Here is a 17,745-nt window from a genome sequence, read left to right as displayed (position 1 = left end):
TGTCTTTATTCGTTTCCTCCTCCTGAGCCCCTGGCGTCCAATCAGCAATAAAGTCTGCCAGCGCCTGTGACTGAATCGAAGATCTATGAACATATTCAATACAAAATTCATTGAGCTCTGCAGCCCATTTTCCAATCCTTCCAGTAGCTTCTCGATTCCTCATAATATCCTTCAGAGGTTGTGATGAAGGAACAATTATGTTGTAAGCTTGGAAATAGTGTCGAAGCTTCCTGGAGGCCATCAAGACAGCATACAATACCTTCTCCAGTTCTGTATAATTTTTCTTTGACAAACTAAGAACCTCGGATACAAAATATATTGGGGCCTGCCTCTTGACTTGACCATCAAGCTTCTCCTGGACAAGCGCTGCACTTACCGCTGAGTGCGAAGCTGCCACATATAATAACAAAGGAGCCCCTAGCATTGGTGGAGTCAATGTTGTTAGATCTATTAAATACTGTTTTAGCTCTTCAAAGGCCTTCTGTTGAATTGGTCCCCATTGAAAGACTTCGGCTGACTTCAGCACTTCGAAGAATGGTAAGTTTCTCTCTGCTGATCTGGATATGAATCTATTGAGAGATGCCAATCTTCCTGTCAATCTTTGAGCCCCCTTCTTTGTAGTTGGTGGCTCCATCCGAAGTATAGCTTCAATTTTACTTGGATTAGCTTCAATCCCCTTTGTTGAAACCAAACATCCAAGAAATTTCCCCTTCTTCACTTCGAAGACGCATTTTTCTGGATTTAACTTCAAGCCAGCTTGCCTGAAACTGGCGAAGGTCTCCTGCAGATCAGCAATATGATTCTCCTGCTTCGTGCTTTTGACAATGATGTCATCAACATAAGTTAGCACGTTTCTGCCTATTTGAGATTGGAGAACCTTCGCGGTCATTCGGCTGAAACTTCCTCCAGCGTTTTTGAGCCCCTCAGGCATCCGAAGATAGCAATATGTGCCACTTGGAGTTATGAAGCTAGTCTTCGGCTCATCTTCCTTCTTCATCCAAATTTGGTGATAGCCTGAATAACAGTCTAACAGACTCATGAGCTCTGAAGAAGCTGCTGCATCAACTAAAGAGTCTATCCTTGGTAATGGGAATTCATCCTTCGGACAAGCCTTGTTAAGATCTGTAAAATCGATGCACATTCGCCACTTGCCATTGGCCTTTTTTACCATAACAGTGTTAGCTAGCCATTCTGGGTACTTCACTTCTCTGATAACTCCTGCACTGAGGAGTCTTTTGACTTCGTTGCGAGCACCTTCGGCCTTATCATCTGACATTTTCCGAAGCCTTTGCTTTCTGGGTCTGAAGGATGGATCGACATTGAGTGAGTGCTCGATAACATCTCTATTAACTCCGCAGAGATCATTGGCTGACCATGCAAAAACATCCTTGTTATTGAACAAAAACCTTATCAAGGTTTTCTCCTGCTCTTCGGATAACTGAGAGCCTAACAGCACCTTCTGCTCTGCTATGTCCTCACATAAGGGCATAGGCTTCGGCTGGTCTGCTGAAGCTGCTTTCTCCCTTCTGAATTTGTACTGTTCACAAGCTTCAACTCCATCTATGTTATGGATTGCTTTTGAGTCAGTCCAATTACCCTCGGCCTTTCTTGCAGCTTCCTGACTTCCATGGATAGCGATGGGTCCCTGATCCGAAGGTATCTTCATGCAAAGATAGGCAGGATGAAGAATTGCTTCAAAAGCATTGAGGGTGCCACGACCAATAATTGCATTGTAAGGGTATTCCATGTCAACAATGTCAAACACAACTTGCTCAGTTCTAGTGTTGTTGATGAACCCGAAGGTCACTGACATGGTGATCTTGCCCAATGCTACAATCTGTCTTCCTCCGAAGCCACAGAGAGGATGTGTAGCATCATGAATCTTATCTTCTGGCTCTTGCATTTGTCTGAAGGCCTTAGCAAATATGATGTCAGCTGCACTGCCTGTGTCAACCAAGACATTGTGGACCAGAAATCCTTTGATAACACAAGAGATAACCATGGCATCGTTGTGTGGGTAATCTTTGAGCTGAAGGTCCTCTTGGGAGAAGGTAATAGGAATGTGAGACCATCTTGACTTGATGAAGGGTCCTTGCACACCAACATGTTGTACCCTTCTCTGTGCTTCCTTCTTCTGTTTCTTGTTAGCTGGCTCTGAGGACGAGCCACCTGTGATCGGGAGCACCAGCTTCGGGTCCGAAGCAGCTCCAGCTTGGTCGTTGAACGAAGCCATCAGCTCAAAAAGTGGAAGTGAGTTCACCGGAGGTGGGCGCCAATGTTGGGGACTTGTTCTCAAATGCTTCGGCTTAGAAGGAGATGAAAATACAGGTGTGACGCAAAAGCAAATGCCAAGTCCCTGTGAACAGTACGAGGGTACTGTTCACCTATTTATAGGCACGGGGTACGACCCATACAAAATTACATACATGCCCTTTACATTTGGTGATAATTCCATAGCATTCTATCGAGGTCTAAATGGCCTTTTCATCTTTAAGTCGGTTCCCTTTTCTGCGAACATGCCGAAGCTTTCCTGCTTCACAGCTTCGGCGCTGTGTCAACCTTTGTATCTTTTGAGCTTCTCCCTTGAAGACCTTCGGCGACGAAGCATAGACCCAACACTTTAGCTGGTCACATGCCTCGTCATGGGTAAGCCTTGCCTCGGGCAGACTAAGGCCGGAATAAGACAACACGAGATGGGCGTGGAGCGGTGGCGAGAGTAGCGTGTACCCTCCGTGGCAAGAGGCTGGACGGTGGTGTATCTGTGCTCTCGGTCTGCGTGAACCTGATCCGGTCTTAAGAACCCCGGTGGCGGGTTGACATATGCAAGGGTTAAGTGCTACATATGTCGTGTGATTGGAGATCCTCAGCTGAGTATAATCGATTCGAAACGCCGTACCTTCGCGGTTATGAAGACTTGGTAACTACCCTACACGTAGCATTCCACTAAAGATGATGGGTCTTTGTTAAGAAAATTGGCTAGTATAGGCAAAGTGATTGAACTAGGGTAGAAAGAACTCTAGTTGCAGGTAATTCAACTTAACTTGACAAATAAAATTGGATTTTAAGGATCCACTATTAGTAAGCTTTTCTGCAAACAGAGTCTTTGATTCTTGATAAGCCACTCCTTGACTCCCATATAACCAGCATACCCTTGAGAGTCTTTTCTTTAGTCGGGTAAGTCTTGCTGAGTAATTCCATACTCAGGGTTTTATTCCCTGTTGTTTTTCAGGATATAGTTTTGTGCTGCTGTTGATGGTGTTAAGTGCCGGTGGGCTCGGCCTTCTTATAAGTCTAAGTACTCCTTCTATACTTCTTATTGAGGATGATCCCTTGAGCTAGCATATATTTCAAACTTATACTTTTGTAATCACTCCGATAAAATAATATAAATTTTTTGTAACTTGTAAAATTTGGTAGTAAGATTTCCGCTGCAATAATATTGGTGTGTGTGATTTGTGTTACTTAATCCCGCGGTTCTGGTTGAAAGTGGTTTATCCGATGTCCTTGGGGCAATCGGACAGATCCTGTTGAGTTATCTGGTGCACATGCATGGCCGTCTGAGGTCTTTGGGACAAGGACGGGTGCATGTGGGCCCAATAACTTGGAGGTTCTGCCACAGAGAATTTCCATAATTCTCAACTATGAATCACTCCAGGCGCCATCCCTTGATACTGTCTTTGAGAGGGATTTCGAGATACTCAGTCTTCCTCCCGCGGCGCATCTCCAAGCTGGCACCCCCAACCAACTGATGTTGTCCCCCGGCCATCCCAGGGCGACAGTGATACAAGTACTTCCACAACCCGAAATGTGGCAGCACGCCAAGAAAGGCTTCACATAAATGAACGAAAATAGAGATTTGCAGGATAGAATTAGGATTCAGATGGGTCAAGTTAAGATGGTAGAAATCAAGGAGGCCGCGGAAAAAGGGAGAAATGGGAAGGCCAAGTCCGCGGAGAAGGAAAGGAACATAAACAACGGACTCATGGGTATCCTCAGTTGGGACAGTAACCCCATGGCAAATCCGCCAAGAACAGAGTTCCCACGGAGGAAGAACCCCGATGGACACGAGGTGGAGAATTTCGGGCTCAGAGATGACAGACATGTGGTTACCTGCGAAAGGCAACTGGCTGTTGGGTCGATTGGAGGAATCACCACGGCAGACGAACTCGAAGTTTTCCTCTTGGGCGCCATCTCGATTCTACCGGCAAGCAGAGTGGGAGGCGAATCGCAGAGAGGATTCGGAAGCGAGAAAGCAAGAACTAGGGCACGGAAAGCAGAGGCGGCTAAAAGCGCAGCACTTATGGGATATTCCCGAGCCAGATATCGTTTCAAAAAGTGCCCAGTCAGCACCCGGCGGTTATTTCCAAAACACCGGCGTGCCACGTGATCACCCGGCAGTTATTTCTAGAACACCGGTGCGCCACCTCATCACTCGGCTATTATCCTCAAAGTGGCCCACGCAGCCCGCTATCACTCGGCGTTACCTCTAAAACGCTGACGCCCTCCAGTCGCTCGGCGTTACCTCTAAAACACTGATGTCGCCCTCCAGTCGCTCGGCGTTACCTCTAAAACGCTGACGTCACCCTCCAGTCACTCGGCGTTACCTCTAAAACGCTGATGTCGCCCTCCAGTCGCTCGGCGTTACCTCTAAAACGCTGATGTCACCCTCTAGTCGCTCGGTGTTACCTCTAAAACGCTGACGTCACCCTCCAGTCACTCGGCATTACCTCTAAAACGCTGACATCGTCTTCCAGTCGCTCGGCGTTACCTCTAAAACGCTGACGCCGCCCTCCAGTCACTCGGCGTTACCTCTAAAACGCTGACATCGCCCTCAAGTCGCTCAGTAGTTAACTCTAAAACTCCGACATCGTGTTCAGTCGCTCGGCAGTTACCTCTAAGGCGCCGACGTCGTCTTCAAGTTACTCGGTAGCTATTTCTAAGAGCATCAGTTTGATGCCCAAGTTATTCACTTACTGTTTCAAAGGAATCAGCTTCACAAATGAGCAGGACAATCATCACGGAGAAACCAACATCATTACTTCATTAAAGGGAAGATAACATACTTACAAATCAACTCTTTATGAGTTGATACTTCCCTATTACTACTACTACATTACATTACATTACTGCTACTACTACTACACTACACTATACTACTCTACACTACTAAATACTACTACATTATTCTAACTATACTATACTAATATCTAAAAGACCAGTGGCATCTAGCCACTGGCCCTGTTGCTGTCGCCGCCACTGCCGCCCCTGGTGCTGCCTCTACTGCTGCCGCCACCGCCGCTGCCGCCCCCGTCACCGTCCTTGCTGCCGCTGCCGCCGCCCCTGCCGCTGCCGTCACCGTCACCGCCGCCACCGCCTTCGTTGTCGTCGTTGTCGTCGTCGCCGTCCTCGTCCTCGCCGCCGCCGTCCGAGTCCTCCTCATCCGAGGAGTACTCCGACTCATCCGAGCCCTCGAGCCCGGAGCGCTCGACGGCCCGGATGTACATCCAGACCTCTGCCGCGAGCCCCTGGAAGTCGTCTGAGTCGTCAGACGACTCACGCAGGGGGATAGGAGCCGGAGACCCCTTAGACTCAGAGGAGAACTCCTCCTCTGAGTACTCTTAGTCACCAAAATCCTCCGATGGAGGAGTTGGCTCATGCTTGCGCTTGTTGTTCTTGCCCATGGTGGAAGCGAAAGGGAGAGAAGAAAGGCAAGCAACAGAGAACAACAAGAGATGTGAAAAAGCCGAAGAGACAACGACGTTATTTATAGAAGGAGAAGGCAACTGCTCACCTCCAACCGCGGTCACTGAACAGTCACAAAGCATTCAATAAGCACTTCAACCCGTCTGAAGACACGTCAGGCGGCTGACGCCGTTTCACGCAACACAACACCCATTGGGACTCCAGTCAACAGCGCGGAGGATATGATTACACCCGCCGTCACATCACATTACTACTCAGAAGCAGCCGGCTAAAACACTCAGCGTACCAAGCCGTCCCTTGCCCACACCCATTGGGGGGGACGCCCAGGAATTATCAGTATATTTTTCAAAATGGTCACATCCGTGCAGGGCACGCAGTGAATACCTCAAGACAAAAATGAGGTATCAGTAAGGATCAGAGGAAAGCCAAATATAGCCAGTGAAGTACAAAATATGGCCGATAGAAGCGACGTGAAGACTAGATGGAGAACGTCCATCAAATGTCCAATCAGTCACAGAGCAAATAAATTACACTACCTAGCAAGATATGGATGTATTGCGAACTCGGCTGCAAAAGACAAAATGCATGCTGACCTCTGAAGCATAATATTGATGACATAATGCTGACCTCCATAGCATAATGCAGATGGCATCATGCCGATTTTTACAAGCAGAAAGGATAATCTTCAGCAAAAAGACACAAAAGGAATACCTTCGAATGGATTATCCTCAAAAATCCACTCGAAGGTCGGGGGCTACACCCATTGGGTGCACCTTTGGTGCACCCCATGGATCATCATTCCAAGCCAAGATAGTGCCGACTTCTAAGGCATGGGGCAAGATTAAAGACAAGGCTGGCCCTCAACCAAAACGCAGGAGTAAAAATGGAAATAATTTCTGGTGAAGACCTTCGAGTAGATTATTTTCTAAAAATCTACTCGAAGCTCGGGGGCTACACCCATTGGGTGCACCTCCGGTGCACCCAATGAGGTTTAGGGTCCTACAAAACGAAATGTCGACCTCTAAGGCACGAACACGAAACAAAGCTTCGGTTTACGAGTGATCAAAGCAGGAGGAGACAGTAAGAAGTCGTTTTCTTCAAATCGCCCGCAAGCTGGACCTGGGATCTTTGGGCTGATTACCTCTAAATTAACCCAAAGATCGGGGGCTTGTGGGGGATAGATATCCCCCGGGTCCACTAAAAGAGTAAAAGACCTCACGAAAGGCCCAAGAGCCCAATAAATTGTAAGGTCATTCTTTCGTGGGCCTGGGGAGGGACAATCAGCAAAGCAGATCGACATGGGGCCGGATTGGTGCAAACTCGGACGGTCCACAACGTCGAGCGAGCGACCACAACAGAGATCCGACTTTCCCGCGCTGGAGCCCCCATACAACGGAGCCATGCGAGGATAGGTTGGCAGAACTACTGAGAGATAAACTCAAACAGTTCACTATCTTTTAGCTACATATTGTTATCATATCCACGTGTATTGCCCCACGGTCGAGTATATAAGGCCTAGGGGGCACCCCTTCAGAACGATCGACCCTATTACTTAGCTATCCACTTCGACTCTCTGCACTCTCAGTTCAGAGAGCTCTCTTGTAACCTCATTCACTCAGCATACTCACCAGGACGTAGGGTGTTACGCATCTCTAAGCGGCCCGAACCTGTAAACCTTGTCCACCGTCCCTCGTGCAATTGGCACGAACCATTTTGCTACAGTCATCGACACCGTCCTACTCCTAAAAACACCTTGAGGGGCAACCCCTGGTGTGCGGTCGGACCCAAAACACCGACACTATGTTCATTTGATGCACTAGGAGTTTTCTTCTTAGGCAACTTAGCAGGGGTTCGTTGCCTAGAGCTAGATGTCTCACCCTTATACATAAAAGCATGATTAGGGCCAGAGTGAGACTTCCTAGAATGAATTTTCCTAATTTTGCTCTCGGGATAACCGGCAGGGTACAAAATGTAACCCTCGTTATCCTGAGGCATGGGAGCCTTGCCTTAACAAAGTTGGACAATTTCTTAGGAGGGACATTAAGTTTGACATTGCCTCCCTGTTGGAAGCCAATGCCATCCTTAATGCCAGGGCGTCTCCCATTATAAAGCATACTACGAGCAAACTTAAATTTTTCATTTTCTAGTTCATGCTCGGCAATTTTAGCATCTAATTTAGCTTTATGATCATTTTGTTGTTTAATCATGGAAAGGTGATCATGTATAGTATTAACATCAACATCTCTACCTCTAGTGCAAATAGTGACATGCTCAGTGGTAGATGTAGAGGGTTTGCAAGAATTAAGTTCAACAATCTTAGCACGCAATATATCATTTTTGTCTCTAAGATCGGAAATTGTAATATTGCAAACATCTAGTTCTTTAGCCTTAGCAAGCAATTTTTCATTTTCATCCCTAAGGCTAGCAAGAGAAATGTTCAATTCTTCAATCTTAGCAAGCAAATCAACATTATCATTTCTAGGATTGGGAATTGAAACATTACAAGCATTTGAATCAACCTTAGCAATAAGTTTAGCATTGTCATTTCTAAGGTTGTCAATAGTCTCATGGCAAGTGCTTAGCTCACTAGATAGTTTTTCACATTTTTCTACTTCTAGAGCGTAAGCATTTTTAACCTTAACATGCTTCTTATTTTCTTTAATAAGGAAGTCCTCTTGGGTGTCCAAAAGATCATCCTTCTCATGAATAGCACTAATTAATTCATTTAATTTCTCTTTTTGTTGCATGTTTAGGTTGGCAAAAAGAGTATGCAAATTATCTTCCTCATCACTAGCATTATCATCGCTAGAGGACTCATATCTAGTGGAGGATTTTGATTTAACCTTCTTCTTTCTGCCGTCCTTTGCCATGAGGCACTTGTGGCCGACGTTGGGGAAGAGGAGTCCCTTGGTGACGGCGATGTTGGCGGCGTCCTCATCGGAGGAGGAGTCGGTGGAGCTCTCGTCGGAGTCCCACTCGCGACATACATGGGCATCACCGCCCTTCTTTTTGTAGTACTTCTTCTTCTCCTTTCTTCTCCCCTTCTTGTCGTCGCCCCTGTCACTATCACTAGATAATGGACATTTTGCAATAAAATGACCGGGCTTACCACACTTGTAGCAAACTTTCTTGGAGCGGGGCTTGTAATCTTTCCCCCTCCTTTGCTTGAGGATTTGGCGGAAGCTCTTGATGATGAGCGTCATTTCCTCGTTGTCGAGCTTGGAGGCGTCGATGGGTGTTCTACTCGATGTAGACTCCTCCTTCTTCTCCTCTGTCGCCTTAAATGCGACCGGTTGTGCTTCGGACGTGGAGGGGCCATCAAGCTCGTTGATCTTCTTTGAGCCTTTGATCATCAATTCAAAGCTCACAAAACTCCCCATTACTTCCTCAGGAGTCATTAGTGTATATCTAGGATTGCCACGAATTAATTGAACTTGAGTAGGGTTAAGGAAAACAAGTGATCTTAGAATAACCTTAACCATTTCGTGGTCATCCCATTTTTTGCTCCCGAGGTTGCGCACTTGGTTCACCAAGGTCTTGAGCCGGTTGTACATGTCTTGTGGCTCCTCCCCTTGGCGAAGTCGGAAGCGACCGAGCTCCCCCTCGATTGTTTCCCGCTTGGTGATTTTGGTCACCTCATCTCCTTCGTGCGCGGTTTTTAGCGTATCCCAAATCTCCTTGGCACCTTTCAACCCTTGCACTTTATTATACTCCTCTCGACTTAGAGAGGCGAGGAGTATAGTTGAGGCTTGTGAGTTGAAGTGTTGGATTTGGGCCACTTCGTCCTCATCATAATCTTCATCCCCTACGGATGGTACCTGTACACCAAACTCAACAACATCCCATATACTTTAATGGAGTGAGGTTAGATGAAATCGCATCAAATCACTCCACCTTGCATAATCTTCACCATCAAACGTTGGTGGTTTGCCTAATGGGACGGAAAGTAAAGGTGTATGTTTAGGAATGCGAGGATAGCGTAGGGGAATCTTACTAAACTTCTTGCGCTCATGGCGCTTAGAAGTAATGGACGGTGCGTCGGAGCCGGAGGTGGAAGGTGATGAAGTATCGGTCTCATAGTAGACCATCTTCCTCATCTTCTTTTTCTTGTCGCCACTCCGATGCGACTTGTGGGAAGAGGATTTCTTCTCCTTCCCCTCCCCCATGTTGCGGGACTCTTCCGATGAAGCCTTCCCGTGGCTTGTAGTGGGCTTGTCATCGGTCTCCATCTCCCTCTTGGCGTGATCTCCCGACATCACTTCGAGCGGTTAGGCTCTAATGAAGCACCGGGCTCTGATACCAATTGAAAGTCACCTAGAGGGGGGGTGAATAGGGCGAAACTAAAATTTACAAACTTAATCACAACTACAAGCCGGGTTAGCGTTAGAAATAATAATGAGTCCGAGAGAGAGGGCGCAAAACAAATCGCAAGCGAATAAAGAGTGTGACACGCGGATTTGTTTTACCGAGGTTCGGTTCTCGCAAACCTACTCCCCGTTGAGGTGGTCACAAAGACCGGGTCTCTTTCAGCCCTTTCCCTCTCTCAAACGGTCCCTCGAACCGCGTGAGCTTCTTCTTCTCAATCAAACGGGAACAAACTTCCCCGCAAGGACCACCACACAATTGGTGTCTCTTGCCTCGGTTACAATTGAGTTTGTTCGCAAGAAAGAATGAAAGAAAGAAGCAATCCAAGCGCAAGAGCTCAAAAGAACACGACAAATCTCTCTCACTAATCACTAAAGCCTTGTGTGGAATTGGGAGAGGATTTGATCACTTTGGTGTGTATTGTATTAAATGCTTAGCTCTTGTAAGTAGTTGGAAGGTGGAAAACTTGGATGACTTGAATGTGGGGTGGTTGGGGGTATTTATAGCCCCAACCACCAAACTAGCCGTTTGGTGGAGGCTGCTGTCGCATGGCGCACCGGACAGTCCGGTGCGCCACCGGACACTGTCCGGTGCGCCAACCACGTCACCTGGCCGTTGGGTTCCGACTGTTGGAGCTCTGACGTGTGGGCCCGCCTGGCTGTCCGGTGGTGCACCGGACAAGTCCTGTAGACTGTCCGGTGTACCACCCGCGCGTGCTCTGCTCCTCTGCACGCGCAGGCGCGCATTTAATGCGTTGCAGTCGACCGTTGTGCGCGAAGTAGTCGTTGCTCCGCTGTCACACCGGACAGTCCGGTGTGCACCGGACAGTCCGGTGAATTTTAGTGGAGCGGATTCCCGAAGCTGGCGAGTTCAGAGTCGCTCTCCCCTGGGGCACCGGACACTGTCCGGTGGTGCACCGGACAGTCCGGTGAATTATAGCGAAGCGCCTCTGAGAATTCCCGAAGGTGAAGTGTTGAGCTTGAAGTCCTCTGGTGCACCAGACTAGGGCACACTTCGGTTATCCCTTGCTTTCTTTGTTGAACCCTTTTCTTGGTCTTTTTATTGGCTTTTTTGTGAACCTTTGGCACCTGTAGAACTTATAGACTAGAGCAAACTAGTTAGTCCAATTATTTGTGTTGGGCAATTCAACCACCAAAATCAATTAGGAAATAGGTGTAAGCCTAATTCCCTTTCAATGACCACTCGTGAACTATGCACGCTTGTCTCTTATCATCCGTGGCATCTGCACTTGCGATTGAGGTTGAGGTTGTTGCTGAGCTTGCTGCATGGCTGCTAGGGTTTGCCCAATTGCTTGAACTGCTTGAGTCTGTATGAGAAACATCTGCTCTATTGTCATTGGGGGTGGGGGTGGCAACTGCGGCTGGGGTGTCTCATCATGTGGTGCTTGCTGCTCTTACTGGGAACGCCTTCCACCTCGGCGCCTATTGTCAGACATCTGCGGAGGGCACACACACATAAAAAATGATCTTGCAGTTTTTCAGTATAAGAAAATATATGCAGAAGTCTTCATAATACTGAACAATGAGCATCTTCACTGACTCTCAACACAGTCAACTACAACTTCTCAGATAAAGAGAAAAGTGGAAATAAAAGGTTGTTTAACTAAATGACTAACTTTATTAATAACTACACCAAATTGTAGGGGACACCCACAATTTGGTGACAATCATTACAAAGAGCCAAATCCATCATAAGTTCACCACGACAAACATAGAAATACATGATAAGCACACTACTCTGACTAACTAAAACTGACTAAACTAAGACACTTGACTTAAACATTAATTACAAACTCGACACTAGCGATCTAGGGCTCCAAGTTTATCCAGGTCCTGCAATCAGGGGTGCCATAAGCATAATGATCATGGGGCGGCGAGCGGTAAGGGTGCTGAGTCCCAACAGGGACAGGGGAACCATCCTCTTGATGGCGGTGCTCTGCGCTCAGCACGCAGTTCCGCAATCTCCACACGAGCCTTGTCCAACTCGTCAAGGGCGTGGTCCAGCTCGATGTTGAGCATGGCAACCAACAGTACTGCGAAAGTGCATGCCATGCAACATCCTGCATGGCTGCCTCGGCAGTGTCCCGCTCAATGATAGAATAATGCTCTGAGTAGGACTTTGCACCCCGGAGTCTGGATGGCGCACTAGGCAGGTAGCCTCCCATTGGTCCAGGTATAACCCGCGACTGTGCTGGTAGACTACACAGCGGTACTCGATAGACCAAGTGTGTCGATCGAAGGGCCGACATAACAAGGTGTCGAGAGCGATGTGGAAATGACAACCGTGAGCGGCGTCACGAGTGATAGGTCGGGCGACCCATCCTTCCGGCTCCTGCTCCTCCGAAGGCTCCGTGCTATGGCTCGAACTGCCACCGTCGTCGTCTCTGTCGGGGTCTCCTCCAGTAGCTAGGGTGCCCTGTGGTGGTGCAGGGGGCACCTCTAGCTGGGGCATAGAGAAGGGTTGCCTCCTAGACTCCACCTTCTACTGAAGCAAGAGGGAAGAGTCCTACTGCTCTCGCTCCCGACGTCGGCGTTCCTGCTCCTCGTGCAGGCGGCGGTGCAGTCTCTCCAGGTGACACGATTGTCATATTACCGTGTGATGCAGTGGATGCTCCGCAAGGCGAGAGGACAGGAAAGGGATCACTGACTTACGTGTAGTGCATCTAAGACAGGCCATCTACAAAAGATATTGTAAGCACAAGAATGAATAATAGAACTACATGACCAGCAAGTAAACCAAAAGCAACATAAGATAAAAATTTTGTAAGGTGAGTATATATGTAGTTGTATAACATAGAATTCGTTGAGAAGACCAACTTTTGAAGTAACACCAAGGGTCAAGGTGAGAATAAACGTCTATTGTCCTTAGAGCGACCATTCTAGTCTAGGTTAGCGGTCCTATAGTTAACCTGGCTTCGGTACCACTTATGTCACACCTAGTTTTGTTAGGCAAACCGAATGTGAACCAAGTACGTGTCAGGATCAGAAACTCACATACACAATAATTACATAATTGGATATCATCACACATTGCTCAAAATAAAAGAGGAAATAGGTACTTTATAACATCACGATGTCCAAGATATCCACAAAGTCATTCACTTAAGTCATAATCATAATCAAAGTGCGAATATGAAATAGAGTACGATAAGGCCTTCACATGCAGCTGATTGAGGGTTTGCCACTAATCTATTCTAGAACTCGTCAAAGCCTTGAAACTCCTAAAAATCCTCCATGTTGCCTTCATCTTCTCCTGAGCACTCGTTGCAATGGGGACAACCTGGGGTTTGGTGTTTTTAAGCAAGGGTGACTACACATCAATGTACTTAGCAAATGTCCCATTTGGCTAAAGTGGACTAGCTGTATGTGGGGTTAAGCTTAAAGCACTTGCTTTTAGTTGGTCAGATATTTATTACTTTTGGATAGATAGGTTTTAACAATAATCCCAAGCTATTACCCAAAAAGTACTCCCTCAAAGGGGAAATACCAGAATAAGTAGTTATAATCATCACCATTTAACATAATCATATAGGTATCCAGAGTAACTCTAATCAAAGGAGCTCCCAAGGCTACTCATAACCGTGAGCATGGCTGATATACCAGTTTCTAACCCTCTGTAGAGGTTGAAAACTTTACCCACGAGTCTTGATCCCTTCCTATCCTGGGTTGTACAGACCCGATCTTCACTGCTGAGGTGAATGGTCAGGGATTCACTACGTAGCCTTTACAAAGATTCCCAGAGGTCATAGACGCTCGTTAGGTTTCTCTAGTTTGATAAACACAATACCTCTCCCTACAGAAAGGGTGACTAACAAAAGCAACACGAAAGAACCTCGGCACCCAGCCTCTGCAGAGCAAGTACTGTGCCCGAACCCCATTAACGACACGACGGCGAAGCTGACTACACCTCAAGTTCCTATAATTAATCAGCTAAGGACGCCCATTCCACCCTCATGGTTGTACTATTTTCCCGTGTGGTCATCCAACGAACAGGTCCTTATGGAGAGGTGCTCGGGAAACAGCCTGAGTCCCCTAAAGTATCACAAGTTCATCATCATAATCAAGATATCATCAACGTATCATAAATGTTCTCACCATGTTCATTGATTAAAGTAAAGCAATAGCATGATACTACTCATAGTAACCAATTCCCAAAGGATAACCAAGGACAGGAAAAACAAAACACTAGTCAATCCTTAGGTTGATCATAGTATGCGGGATAATGAATTATAAAGTAAATAGGACATAATGGGTCAGTGGACACTTGCCTTCACCAGGTTGCTGCTCAGGGAAGTCTCCTGCAACACACTCGAGAACCACTGACTGGTTGTTGTCTACACAAAGTAATCATTCATTCAACACACTTGGGGTATAATAAAAGAACAGTACACCAAACATATGCAACAGATCAAACACAGGTTCAGTAGAAAAGTACAGACACACAAGTGAAATCTAGGTTCTAGGGTAGATCACTATGTTTAAGGGTATATAGTATTCTAACTAAGTCTATCTCAGTAGAAAAGTACAGACACGCAAGTGAACTCTAGGTTCTAGGGTAGATGACTATGTGGGTTCGGCCATGTTTGGACAACTGTCCCTGAAGTGGCCCTTCTCCCCGCATGCGAAGCATCCTCTCTTTCTTTGCTTTTTCCTGTCAATGTTAAAGAGAATATCCTCGACCTGTAGGGGCACACACATTAGATTAATCTTGTGGATCATCCCCATTACCTTTTCGATGTGTCGGATTGTTTCTTTGTTTTCGGAGGATGATGTTGATGGCTTATTATCTTCATCATCATCACTTTCTTCTTCCTCTTATTCACTTGAGGAACTTGGAGTGGGAGCCTTCTTTTTGCCTTTTTTCATCACATGCAAAAGCATATGGTTTTGAAGAAGTTGGCTCCTCTTGTTGACCCATTTTTTGCGACGTCTCAAATGCCGCAGTTTTCCCAATCACAATGGTCGGGGTCATTTGACTCAAGTCCTCCATGTTTTGAAGAATGGTGATGATGCTCCCATATTTTTGTTGAGGTAGCAGGAAGATAATCTTTCTCACGATGTTCGCATCACCTAGCTTATTAATGCCAACAGAATTGACCTCATTGATGGTTAGATTCAAACGATAGTACATGTCTCTAACAAGCTCATTTTCTTTCATGGCAAAAGAATTATAATCATTTAAAGCTAGACAATGTTTTTGCTCATGGACATTGAATGTGCCGTCATGGAGCTCATGCAATTTAAGTCAAATCTCATTAGCGGTTTTTAATGTAAAAACTTGATTGAAAACTTCCACGCTAAGAGATTCATACAAGCAATTTTGGGCTCTAGTATTCAAATGAATTTCTTTTTCCTCACTCATGGTGAGCTTCTCGGGACTTTTAAGTGGCTTCATCCCGTCACGAGTGACTCTCCAAACACCTAGATCAATGGCCTCTAGGTAACAAGCCATTATAGCACTATAATATGAGAAGTTAATGAGTTGAAGTTTGGTGGCCTATGGGTATCCATCCCCTTCCTCTAAAAAGTGTCGGCTCGATTAGCGGTGAAGCTAAAACGTTTCAAATGAGCGAAATCAGGTTCTGATACCAACTGAAGCAAACAGTGACACCTAAGAGGGGGGTGAATTAGGACTTCTAAAAGTTCTCTCTAAACTAGGCCACAATTAAATCCTAGAGCAAACATACGCAAATAAACAATCTAGAATGTGAAAACTAGGTTTTGTCTAAGTGTTGCTATCTCTACCGCAGAGCCTAAGTTTCAATCCTAAATAATCTAACTAGAAAGACAAGATTGAAACTTAAACACTTAATGTAAATACGAAAGGTAAAGAGTAAGGTAGAGATGCAAACTCTCGTGGATGATGCTGGTATTTTTACCGAGGTATGCGGAACCACGCAAAGTTCCAACTAATCCTCGTTAGTGCCCCTACGCAAAGGGTAGCCCACGCGAGGGCCAAGCACCTCGGTCGAGTAACTCCATAGAGAGTCATGGGCCTTCTCCACGCGCAAGTGGTGCTCCGCTTTTGGCTCCTCTCGGACGCTCCCCGCTGTCTCCACTATCGAGCTTCCGACCAAAACGTCGCGGGCCTCGTTCCCTTCGATACATGGTGGCGGTCGTGACACAAACACGATTGTCACGGTCTTGCAAGAATCTCGCCCCATTCGGTACAATTACAATGACTCACGCAAGAGCCGAGGGGTCGTGTGGTTTTTCAAAACTCACCCAACTAACTAGGATTCACCTAGAGCAAGCGCTAATGCAGTCTAACTAACTTAAGCACTTCACAAAGCACCTACGCTAATCGCCGAGTGATTCTATTAAGCACTTGGGTGTTTGAGCACTTGGAAATGTCTACAATATGCCTTGGAATATTGCTTTGGCTCCCACACCTTCAAACGATCGGTTGGGTGAAGTATATATAGGACCCAACTCAAATATAGCCGTTGGAGGAAAGCTGCAGCTCTCTACGACACATCGGGCAGTCCAGTGGTAGGCAGCGGACAGTCCGGTGCCCTATCTGGTGCGCCACTAGCCGTTGAATCTATCAGGTGACCGTTGGCACTGTCAGCCTTGCACCGGACAGTTTGGTGTCACACCGGATAGTCCGGACTCTCCTCCACAGTGTCACCAGAAACTAGCCATTGGACTATTGTCCTTGGTGCACCAGGCAGTCGGCGGTGTGGCACCGGACAGTCCGGTGCTCTCAGTTGGACGGTCCACCAGTGGTAACACTTTTCTTCATTTCTTGGACTTTGCTTGATACTTATTGATCTTCATTTATGGTCTTCATAATATCTTCTTTTGAGGTGTTGCTTCATCAATGCCTTAGACCAAGTCACTTTAGCATCCTGTGAACTACGGGCATGTTCGGTTTGTGGCTAAATGTGCCAGACTTTACCTAAGGTTAGTTGTATGTATTGAAGAACTAACCTTAGGTAGAAAAGTTAGACAAAGTATGACAAGTTAGTCAGTGAACCAAACATGCCCTACAAACATAAACACTAGCAAACAGATTAGTCCACAAGTTATGTTGATCCTCAAACACTAAAATTACTTTGCCAAATGGCCCAGGGTCTATTTTTCTTACAAACCCAGACTCGTAGGCAACATGAGGATATGGCGGTGATTCTTGCTCCATCGCTGGGATCACCCGCATTTCTCCAGGTCTGCCATCGTCGTCCCCGGCGTCGTCTCTCTGGCGGGGGTTTTACTAAGGAGAGTGAGTTTCCTAAACGCCTCATAGGCCACCAGATTGGATAGGCCACGAACAAAACAGAGATGAAGATCGTGGTGGACCAACACGTGTTCAGTTTATTTCCTTTTTTTATCGACATAAATCTATGCAATCTTGATTTTTCCTCTAGAGGCGTCTAGTTTGGAATGCCATCTAATTACACGTTGAAAAAAGCATACGGTATCAGTGAGATATATATGATATCGAAGATAAACTTTTACGATATGTACATAACATATTTACCATACTTAATATTATCCCGTGCAATCTCTATCGGGCCTTCCCCTAATCTATTGAAGCATGGGCTCTAAAAAATCGGACCCTATATATTAAGAACATAATGTGGACATCTTGTGCTCATCCTCCACGCCTATCAAGCAACTGACTCCGCCTGCGTTTAGAAATAAACAATAACTATAT

Source organism: Zea mays, chromosome 3, assembly GCF_902167145.1.
Source record: "Zea mays cultivar B73 chromosome 3, Zm-B73-REFERENCE-NAM-5.0, whole genome shotgun sequence".
Lineage (NCBI taxonomy): Eukaryota > Viridiplantae > Streptophyta > Magnoliopsida > Poales > Poaceae > Zea > Zea mays.
The sequence above is the reverse complement of the archived record's forward strand: the minus strand, read 5'-3'. Positions refer to the sequence as shown.